We start from the raw sequence: 11,874 nt of genomic DNA on the forward strand, positions 1-11,874 counted from the left end.
TTTATTCCTTTGAATTATTAATCTACATACACCTTCACTGCAACCCACTTGAGGCAAAAATCTCTTGTGGTGTCTACAGTGTTCCACTTACAAGACTCTACACAGATTTTCCTATTATTCCAGAGTTGAATTACTCGAGAACTAGCACTCTATGTATGCAGCTGTTGTGATTTTTTTTCTCTTTCACTTACTGGATCTGGAAGAGGCAGTGCCCAAGTCTTTGCAGGTGTTCCAAGATCAGGGAGATCAATGCCATTAATGTTCCTCTTGAATCTTTGTAAGTCAAAACCTACAGAAGCAGGGAGGGAATTCCAGAGGACTAATCTTCTAAGAAGGAAGCGCAGAGGCTAGTGATTAATGTGGAGCTTGTTCGAGTGGGGTGGGGAGCAGTTGAACAAAGAAGAAGAATAGAGACATTGGGTTTGGAGTGCCTGAGTAGGGGTGGAACAAGTCCAGACAAAGGCCATTACAGTAGTGACAGAAAAGGCAGGAGGAGGAGGGCCAAAAGCTGCAGCATACCTGTGACTTCAGACCAATCAGCTGAGTGACCCTTTCCTGGACGCAGTCTAAGATATCTATGTGAGTAGCAGCACCATCCCAGATGTGAATGCAGTACTCCATTGTGGGTCTCACCCGAGCTTTATTGTGTCAATTTATTGTTGGGGGCTGAATTATCTTCTGGCTCCGAAGAAAGGAAACAGTCATCAAAATATGGTCCTACCTATCTTAAGACTGTGCATTAGTCTGAAGATATCCTCGTTAATGAGTGAGACAAAAATTAGAGCGATCTAGACCCAAAGCATTTCAACTGTCGCCATCTCAATACTTAATGATTCCTTATTTAAAACATTAAATGTTGAACGGCCAAGTAGGAGGGGTTTTTTTCTTCTTTTTTTTTTTTTACAAGAGTTGAATTACAGAAATTCCAACTGAAGGTCAACTGCATCGCTTCAAAAGCCTGTTAATCTTCTAGGGAAAGACTACATATATAAAACAAGGATATCGTCTATTAAATCAAAATAAACACAAAATGGGTATATATTTTATCGAAAATGTCGGCTTTAATAGGATTTTAACTCAGAAGGTAGGCGCCAGATATGAACATTGTAAGGTGGCCATCAACTTAATTATTATAATGATATCATATTGCCGGTTCTATGATTGGTAAATACATCTTAAAAAAACAGGCAATACAAAACGCCCGCAACAATAACAAATCAGATTGTTTATAGATTTATTGGAAAATTTTAATTTCTTGCTCAAAGACAAAATGAAATGTCTGAATGGATATAAAATACTGTAACTCAAACTAAAATTATCTCCAAAACACAAAAATGTAATTGAAGAATCAATAAACTGACCGTTTTTCACATTTCAGCTTCTATGACATAACGGTTCATCACTTCTATTGCATCACGAAAATGAGTTATGTGACGTCTATGATAATGTAAATATTATCATCACTACCACAGAAAAAAGCTTAAGGTGAAAAAGTTTGATTAAATGGCTTAAGTCAACGAATATTTCTTAAGAATATCAACTGAAAAGTTCTGGACGCAATAAATATTTGAAAATACCATTTAAAAATAAATTTTAATTCTTTGTTCATGAAAATCAGAAAAAAATTCCTAAATAAAGATTCTGAGTTTCATTTGAATTAATGTTTATTGAGACACCTATAAAGTGTGTGTGTGTGTGTGTACACATATATATATATATATAGTGTGTGTGTATATATATATAGCGTGTGTGTGTTATGTTTGTTTATAGTAATGACAGATGTATCTCTGTAAAACCAAATCTGCGACACGGTTTCAATGCTCGGTTTTAGCTACTTCAGTTAGGATATGGCCACAACTAAGGTTAAATTAAAAGAAAATTATTTCAATTTAAAAATATATCCACCGGTTCACTACAGCAATGAATATATACCTTCTATAGCAACAATTTTGGAGGGTTGTACACCGCACTCATCCAACAAATATACTGATGGAAGTATGTACAATACGGCAAGTGTCTAGAGAAACATTAACCGGGTATGTCTGACAGCAACTTAAAGTGTCGAGAGAATGCAATCAAACAAGGTTTCGCAGCAAAAACGTACTGCAGTTTTAAACTATTTCGTCTAAATATATTGCTTATATATTATATATACAGACGAAGGACTAACATTGAGTCCATCAAACAAACAATTTACACAACAATTACATACATATATCTTGGGTTGTAATTTATACACCCAAATCTTCGTTTTTGATAATCAAGTAAAGAATAACAATAAAAGGTCACACTTACGGACATATAAAAGGAGAGAAAGCTTGGAATGTTATTAAAACCGAAAGACAACATGCCGTAGCACGCTTAAATTTTGAATCTCAACAACAAACAAGTCTACGCATGCGTATTTGGTGACAGCATGCAAAGCACTGAATAGTTTCGGTCCGGGTACTTTTCTAACGAGATCTTCAATAATTCCATTCTTATCTAGAATGAAAATTAGGAACCCAATACTTGACTAATATTTTATTTTATTGGTCCTAGAAGTATAAAAGGTAAAGTTCACATCGATAGGATTTGAACTCAGAATGCCAAGTGTCTGGTACTTAGTTACGATGCTCTAACGATTCTACCTGCCAAATTTGATTCCCATCCCACCTAATCCTCTTATATAATATTTTTTATCCATGCGCGGTTCGAAATAATGGGTTTAATCAGAACAAGATGTAAAGAATTAACTTTCACTTTAGCAATGGACATATCTCGCTCTGTGGCCCCACTCACTGCAGGCCCCTCCAGTTCCTCTCACCATCACTTGCTATCTCTAAATATGTCCCCTCACACTCCCCATATGGTACATCTCCTAATTTTTATGAGGTCTGAGTTCAGTGAATTTGAAAACATTAATTTGCTTTTCCAAAAACGAATGTTGGATCACTGTAACATCTTAGCTGAACTGTGCAGTTTTGCATTGTCTATACTTTACAAGAAATTTATATATACAATATATGATTCTTGAAATAAAATGAAACTGAATCACAGTACCACACAAACAGATCCCTGAGTCAGAGGGTTGTCACTGGAGTGGTGCAAAGGTGTCCTCTGCTAAGAATAGGGAATCGCCAACAAATGGTGGATGCAGTAACATGCTGTTACAGCACATGCCCCCATACTACTACTACTACAACAGTACCACTTACATGAAGAAAATTTACTTTTGATATGAGTTCTCTAGCCATTCACCCAGCAAAATTTCATTAAAAAAATTCCCAACAAACACTACAAAAACAATGCCTAAGTTTTTTTGAGATGAGCATGCAAAGAACTTTCTAGCCATCTACCTAGAAATATTGAAACTCTTCAAAAGATTAAAAGGTTTCCTCCCAAGAGTTTGATGTAGTCATATTCACCCATCTTTTGTAGCTCTCTCTTTAGCTTTGGTTGATCAATAATCTAAAATTGCAGAAATAGAGAACCAATAGTTCAAACTGTTTATACTTGTTTGGAAAAGTATATTTCCTGAGGGAATTCCTTTTAATGGGTTAGGAACACTTAAAGATGCAGCTTATGTAGAAACACTTAAAGATGCAGCTGGTGTAGAAGCACTAAAAGATGCAGCTGGTGTATCTAGATTGTTGAGTTTGCAAGAAGATACATTGATTATTTAGTGTGCCATGAAAATAATAATATAGTTGAAAGAGTGTTTTTCAAGGGTAACCTCCTCCAAAATTACACTGGATTGGATCTATTTTCATCAATTTTAAGACTAAAAATAAAATTCAAACAAAACATTTGTTGCTGATATTTAAACTGCTAGTAAAGCTACATGCCTCAAGCATCTACATCTAAATGAAGAAGAAATTATAGAAGAGAAGAATTGAATTCTTGATGCCTTAAAGTTTAAAATTTTAAAGGTAAAAATACTATTGAATATCATGTTTAATTATCAGCAAGGAAAATTAAAATTGGCTGGCAGGCTATCATCATCAACATCATCATCATTGTCATTTAACATATTTTTTTCTGTACTGGTATGGGTTGAATGATTTTATATCAACTGATGAGCCTAAGGGCTGCTCTAAGCTCAGTATCTGCTTTGGGATAGTTCCTACTGCTTTCAAGGCAAGACCCCCCCCCCCCCCCGCCTCAACTGTAGGGTATAGTATTGAAGGATATAAAAGTATAATAGAGGAACAGAAGGGAGTATTTTGCTGAAAAAGTAAATACATGGCTTCCCCATATGGAAAGTACAAGGCAAATATATGGGAGAGAATATGGATAGAGGAACAGAAAATGAGGGAGGGAGGATGGGCTTGAAAAATCAAATTTGTGAATTTTTTTTAAATTTGTAATTTCCACTGTTTAATACATGGAAATCCAAAAGAACTTTCTAAAAAAGTAAAAGAATTTTCATATATGGCGGGGCATGTGGGTAATGATTTAAAAAAATTTACTTTCAAATTATTTGGGGTTATTTTCCAACATGGTCTTCCTTTTGAAAATATGGGGCTACTTTTTTTTTTATTATTAAATTGATTTGACAGCCCTGAAACAGATACACTCCCTAGACTCAATTCTTGAGTGAACTGTTTGAACACTCCTTGTTTTCTGGCAACCTTCCAGAATTCTCAGTCAGCCAGTATTCTCAAATAAACATCAATTTAAAGAAAGCATGAGAGGGAGTAAGAGCAGAAAAAATTGTTTCCATGTACATGTTCTATTTTAAAAAGTGGGTTGTTGATGAAGATAGAATGTGAGTTCCCAGTAAGTCATTTGTATGACCTACTTTCAATAATTGTTTGTACTATTTCACATCATGTACCTTGGCTAGTGCCTCTAGAAGAAAAGATAAACTTATGTTTTCCCTTCATTACAAAATTTAAAGTTTATTTATATTTAGAAGAAAGCCAAGAAATCTTTCCAGTATACATTTGTAAGGAATACTAAGAAATTTATATACCAATGAGAGGAACTTGCAAATGGTCTTCAATCTACTAGAAATAGCAACCAAATTGCACCTCACCTCTTAGAAAAGGATATCTTGGTAGTGCACAAGTTTCTGTAACATTTATCTAAAATCTTAGAATTCCAATACAACTGCATGACTTGTCATAAGAAGGGACTCTTCTGATGCTCCTAAGTACTGCCATCTCTTCACTCCTAACATCTACAAAATGAAGGAGACATTCTTCATCAACCATAATTTACAAATATTTTCTTTCAGCAGCATCAATACTTCAAATGGAAAAAAAGAAAAATTAATTTTCTCCAAATTGCCAGTAGCTTTAGAAATCTATAGCAAAACTCAGTATGTAGCTTCTGTCAAATAATGACATGAAAATCAAACCAAACTCCCTTCATAGACACAGACCAAGTTATAAAGAGCTAAAGCTTTCTTCTGAGCTATACACTAGATCAATGAGATATTTCAATATCTACAACATTAAATCAATTGTTGTCGCTGATTTATCAGTCACTGTTAATTTAATTTTTAATGATGTAGCTAACACAAACCTCCAGCCCTATATTTTTAGTCCAACACTAAATCTACAGCTAATAGTAACAGCTTTAACTATGTATATTCATTACAAAAACAAATTACATTGTAAGGTCAAAATGCATGTAGGCACTTAGGTTTTCTCTCAAGAATCAAATATACAATACTAACAACTGTGATTCACTAGAGGAAATAGCACAGCCTAAAATCACCAATATCCTTAACTACATTTAGAAGAAAGCTATCTACATTCCTGTTTTACCTGTTTTATTTTTATGTACCAAATTAGAGGAAAGAGGCAGTGCCCATAACTTCTAAAGACCTTCCTACAGAGGAATCCTAGTCTTTGAGATTCACTTCTAGTGATATATGTTTAGATGTCAACTGTGTGTAAAGTGGTTGAGGAGGAGTGAAGAGGAATTCATCTGCATAGGAATGTGTTTTTGAGAGAAAAGAGCAAATAAAGTGTTAATATACAAAAGGAAGATACAACCAGACCTTACAGAACACCAGGATTTGCAGAATGTGGATTGGAGAAGCCCCAAGAAGCTTCTGATCTAAGAATGAGAAATAGATGGAGCCCATAAGTAAGCAGCTTAGAAGCTCACAGTCTAAAGCTTTGCTGATGACAGGAGCAATTATATCATTTTCAGCAAACTTTTCTTGCTTAGAATGTCCCCATGCTACTGAAGTATTACTTTTTAACATTGACTCTCTGTTTAGAGACATAGGAGAGCAATTTTAGAGCACAGGAAGGAGAAACCATCAAAATGATTCTTAACTTTTTCTACTACCTTTGAGATGTTGGAGCTGAGAGTAACTATATGGTAATTGTCAGAGGAGGAGGAGTTACTCTCCTTGGAGATGTGACACAGTGTAGCACATTTACAATGACTGGGGTAGATCTCTGTAAAGAAAGATTAAAGAGTTTGGCAAGTTTTGAAGTGATGGAAAGGATACAATCTGCAAAATTGACCAGGCTGAATTGGACCAATCAAACAGATTTCTTTTTTTTTTTTTCAATTGTGATTGGTGAGATAGAGGAGTGTTTGGAATGAGTTTTGTGTGTATGCAGTTTTAAGAGCATAGCAAGCAAAAAACGTTTACTTCATGCTGCAGAGTTCAGATGTGATTAGTAGTATTCCTCAATACTAATTCAACACCTCTTGGTACCTTACTAGAAGGACCAGATATAAACTGAGAGCTGAGATAGTTTGAAAGTTGCACAGTGCAGAAAAGGGTCCTTTATACTTCATAAAAAAAAAAGTTTAAATTAAAATTATGAGTCTAATTTCTGAGATGCATCATTTTATTACATTTTAAAATTAATTCTTTGTTTCTACCAACACTCATATGTTTGTTGGTTATCTTCAGTATTCAGGTTACAAACTGGGCCTTTGAAAATAATAACTATAAACATAAAGTCACATATTCTGATATTGCATGAACTTTCTGCATGAGTTGTCAAAAAAATTATCCACCTTTCTGTGCCTGAAGAGATTTTCTATGTTATAAAATATGTGACATTCAAGTTTTCAAACTTTTTGTGTTATATGAAAAATATAACATTACAATTCATCTGAATAATATTGTAATAACTTCCTTTTATTGGAGATTAATTGCAGGAGTGAAACTACTATTAAATGAACAAGTCAAAATACTATTATAAATTTTAGCCTATAACTACAAATTGCCAATTCATCTATATAATTATATTATTTAATAAGCAACACAAGCATGTTATCATTAAGTTAGCATGTTTGGTGAATACATACGCTTAAAGATCATGCAAAAAAAGATAAAACAAAATTTGTTTTATTTGAGTTTATATAATAAATCAAATGAGCCAAGGGGAGTAATTCAAATGAATTATTGAAGGCGTGAAGTAACAAATGCAATATGCAAAAAATTCTAAAATGGAATTTCTCTCATTGATGGGAGAAAGAAAAGAAAACGTAGCAGTAATTGTCAGTGGCTTTCAAAGAAAAGACCATTTCAGTGGTGTGTGTGTGTATATACATGATGATATATGAATATATATCATCATCATCATCGTTTAACATCCACCTTCTGTGCTGGCAATGGTTTGGTGGTTTGATAGGGGCTGGCCAAGCAGAAGACTGCACCAGGTAGTAAAGCAGATTCACTGGCTCAGTGTTCATTAAGTAATCAATTAATGGGAGATATGAGAATCTTTATTGATGACTACAATTATTTTGACCCATCTAGAATTGATCACTTGTGGGTGGGATACTGAATGTCTGGTTTAGTTGTATCCATCAGTGTAGATGTGTCCTCCTCAGGTAATTTCAAGAGGTATCTCATTAAAATAAACTCCAGTTTCACAAGAGCATATTTTAGTGAGATACCTCTTGAAATCACCCGAGGAGACACATTTACACTGGCAGGTACAACTAAATCAGACGTTCAGTATCCCACCCATGAGAGATCAATGCTAGATGGGTCAAAACAATTGTAGTGATCAATAAAAATTTTCATATCTTCCATCTTCTGTCTCTCATTAATCAAATAAATAAATATATATACACATATATATATCTTATTTTGCTTAGGCATAGCAAGACTAATTTATCTAAGTTTGTGCAGTGTGTATGTATGTATCTATGTCTTTGCAATGTGCATGCATGTACATACATATATATCTATATGTGCTTATGTCTATAGTGTGCATGTATCTATGCCTGTGCGATGTGTATGCATGTCTGGTTGTGTACATCTGTATCTGTCTATGTGATAGATTTGTGTGCAAGTATATGCACTTGTGTAGTATATGTGTGTATGTATATATTTCAATTTCACTCTCTATTCTTTCCATCACACTCCTTTTTTCAAACACACACTAAAATTCTCCTTCTCCTGGGGCTGGCAGTGTATAGCATGTCTATGCAGAGACATGATTAATCTAATAGAAATATAACAGTATATAAATTTTTAAAAATGTATATCTTGTATCAGTAAAACAGCATAGAAAATAGGTTTCTTTCTATTTTACTAATATGAAAATTAAAAAAGTCACCATTAGAGAAATGAATTCAACTGGTTACTTTATTAATGTTATCAAGGCAATGCAACAGAATGACAACAACAATACAGTACTATGGTAAATATTTAACTAGACTTAATTTCGCATCTATACATTTATCTACAGGGTAGATAAAGCAATTAAAGAAGTTAAGTCAGGAAAAGACCCGGCCCATCAGGAATCACTGCTGACTGGAATGAGAGCTTTTGTGTGCGGAAGATGCACAGGGGTAATAAACACCGAAGATGCTCAGAAAACAGATTCCATCACATGCCAGAGGGAAAAACTAGAAATAGTTGATAGCTTCCATTACCTAAGAGACCAAGTCTGTAGTGGGGGTGGATGCTCTGAGAGCGTTGCCACTAAAATAAGAATAGCCTAGGCAAAGTTTCAGAAAGCTCCTACCTCTGCTGGTGACAAAGGGCCTTTCGATCAGAGTGAAAGGTAGATTGTATGATGCATGTGTGCATACTGCCATGCTACATGGCAGTGAAACATGGGCCATGACTGTTGAGGACATACATAGGCTTGAAAGAAATGAAGTTAGTATGATCCGCTGGATCTGTAATGTCAGTGTGCACACACGACAGAGTGTAAGCGCTCTGAGAGAAATGTTGGACATAAGAAGCATCAGATGTGGTGTGCAAGAGAGACGACTGTGCTGGTATGGTCATGTCCTGCATATGGATGAGGAGAGCTGTGTGAAGAAGTGTCGCTCCCTAACAGTGGAAGGAACCTGTGGAAGCGGGAGACCCAGGTAAACATGGGATGAGGTGGTGAAGCACGGCCTTTGAATGTTGGGCCTCACAGAGGGAATGACAAGAGACTGAGACCTCTGGAGGTATGCTGTGATTGAGTGGACCTGGCAAGTAAAGTGAGATTACAGCTGTAGCCTATACCAGTATCACATAATCAGCCCATTTAAAAAGTACCTTTGAATCGTCAGGCAACACGCCATGCTTGAGGAGAAATTGTAGTTGTGGCCGATGCCAGTGTCACCTGACTGGCTCCTATGCTGGTGGAACACATTAAGCACCATTCGTATGTGGGTTGTTGCCAGTGCTGCCTGACTAGTTACCCATGCTGGTGGTATGTAAAAAGCACCATCCGAACATGGTGCAGCCTCCTGGTTTGCCAGTCCCCAGTCAAACCGTCCAACACATGCCAGCATGGGAAACAGATGTTAAGCGATGATGATGATGACATTCTGAGTTTGAATCCTCTGAGGGCCTAGTTTGCTTTCAACTTATCTGGCACTGAAAGAATAAATACTAACTATATACTGAGGTTGATTCACATATCAGAGATGAATGTAGAGTGATAACTGAAAAGTCAATATTTTAGCCATTCAGCTGAAGTAATTCATCAATCTTACCTGAAAGAAATATCATAAAAGTGAGATAAAATTAAGTGTAAACTAATACAGTTGGTAATTCTTTATCTAAAAACCTCTGAAATCTGAACTTTTCTGGAAGTGAGAGGATCTCCACAAATGGAAAATTCCATAAAGTGCTTGGAATTTTACTTCCACTTAATTGTTTTTTTAAATATTTTTTATTTGTTGAGTTGGCTTAATGATTTGACACTTATTTCAGCAATCTTGTAGTATGATATTTCATTCACTCTCCTAAAGTAGTTTACAGATGGATTTGTTGTTTCATAATGTGAAAGTAAATTTGCTGTAAATTACATGCGAATCTATTTGGTGCTTGAGCATTTGGCCACAAATACTCCTAGCTATACATGAACAATATTAATTTCTTTAAAATTATAATTGCTCTCACAATGTTGTCTTCATTTGTTCGAAAGTCTTACTGTTAAAACTATTATAATTGATATAATTTGTTTGTAAATTAATGGAAAACTCTTCATTATGTCACTAATCTAATATGTGTCCATCTGTCTTATAACTATTTAAGAAAAATAGTGGGGAGGGGGTAAGGGAGGTGACTTGATCGTTACCATTTGTTTTTGTTGACTGAGCAACTGCATCTTTTTAACTTTTGTGAACCAACATCAAACATTGGAAAATATATTTCATAAAATTTTTATGATTTCATAAGTTTTTGAAGTGTTATAAGCAGTGAAATAACTTAGATGAAGTCTCATCATCATCATCATCATCATCGTTTAACGTCCGCTTTCCATGCTAGCATGGGTTGGACGATTTGACTGAGGACTGGTGTAGCCATCTGGTTCACCAGTCCTCAGTCAAATCGTCCAACCCATGCTAGCATGGAAAGCGGATGTTAAACGATGATGATGATGAGGAGGAGACTTCTTCTAAGTTATTTCACTGCTTATTTGGAAAAGTTTTAAAAAAAAAGGTGTGTGTGTGTGTGTGGTGATGTTATAGATGGGCATAAAATGAAAGTGTAAAGTGTTGTTGATAAAACTGAAATGAAAGTGTAACGTAGGTAGGCTTGTTTCGATGGAAAGCTAAATGTTCTCAAAGTGAAGCCGTTATATGTTGTACAAAACAGGAGATATCTTAGACAAGTGTCTTCTACTACAGCTCTGGACCAGCCAATGCCTTATGAATGTATTTGGTGGATGGGAACTGTATGGAAGACCATTGTATGACAATTAGTGTTGATTTATACAAATCTATATTTCTGAGATGAGGAATTGATATTATGTATACAATAATCCCTCAACTATCGCATGTGTTATGTTCCAAAACCCCCTGCGATAGGTGAAAATCTGTGAAGTAGAAACAATACTGTACTGTATATTTTAAAAATTATATTTATAATTTGTATATAATTATTTTATTATAAAAGCAAAACATCACAGTGGAATCGATGTAAGCTTAAATAATAAACCATGATGTGGCATGGGATTACTGTATTGTTTATATTTGTTGGACGGGTGTACTCATCTTTAGTGTTGCTTTCACTACATTTTGGCTGTTGTACACTCCAGCCTTCTTCAAGTGTCTTGTGTTAACCTTAGTTGTATTAGAATTTCAAATTTAACCCTTTACAGGAGCACACTATTCTCATTCCTTTCTTTGCATTTCATGACATTTTTTGCTTCAAGTTGATTTGTGAATTACCTTAGTGCCTTGCCTGGGATTGAACTTACAACCTCTAGGTGACTGCATTACATTAACCAACGTCTTTACTACTCTATGGCATAGCATGTTGACAGAATAAGTACTACTCTTAAAAAAAAAGTGCTGGGGGTCAATTTGTTAGACTAAACCCCTTCATGGTGCTCCAGCATGGCTGCAGTCCAATGATTAAAACAAATAAAAGATAAAACCAAATTTATAAAAGTACCTTCTCAATACACACACACACATACATACAAACACACACACACACACACACAC

General features: G+C 35.1%; 1 protein-coding gene across 2 annotated transcripts in view; it reads right to left on the minus strand.

The window, feature by feature from the left end:
- LOC106873283 (centrosomal protein of 83 kDa) overlaps positions 1-2,387 on the minus strand; it is a 28,734-nt gene extending 26,347 nt beyond the window's left edge. For both annotated transcript variants that reach the window (XM_014920588.3, XM_014920586.3), the window contains exon 1: positions 2,296-2,387. The gene's annotated coding sequence lies outside the window, so the exon portion shown is untranslated. The remainder of the gene's footprint in view (positions 1-2,295) is intronic.
- Between the last annotated feature and the right edge of the window lie 9,487 nt (positions 2,388-11,874).

This window comes from Octopus bimaculoides, chromosome 1 (assembly GCF_046866305.1).
Source record: "Octopus bimaculoides isolate indiv1 chromosome 1, ASM4686630v1, whole genome shotgun sequence".
NCBI lineage: Eukaryota > Metazoa > Mollusca > Cephalopoda > Octopoda > Octopodidae > Octopus > Octopus bimaculoides.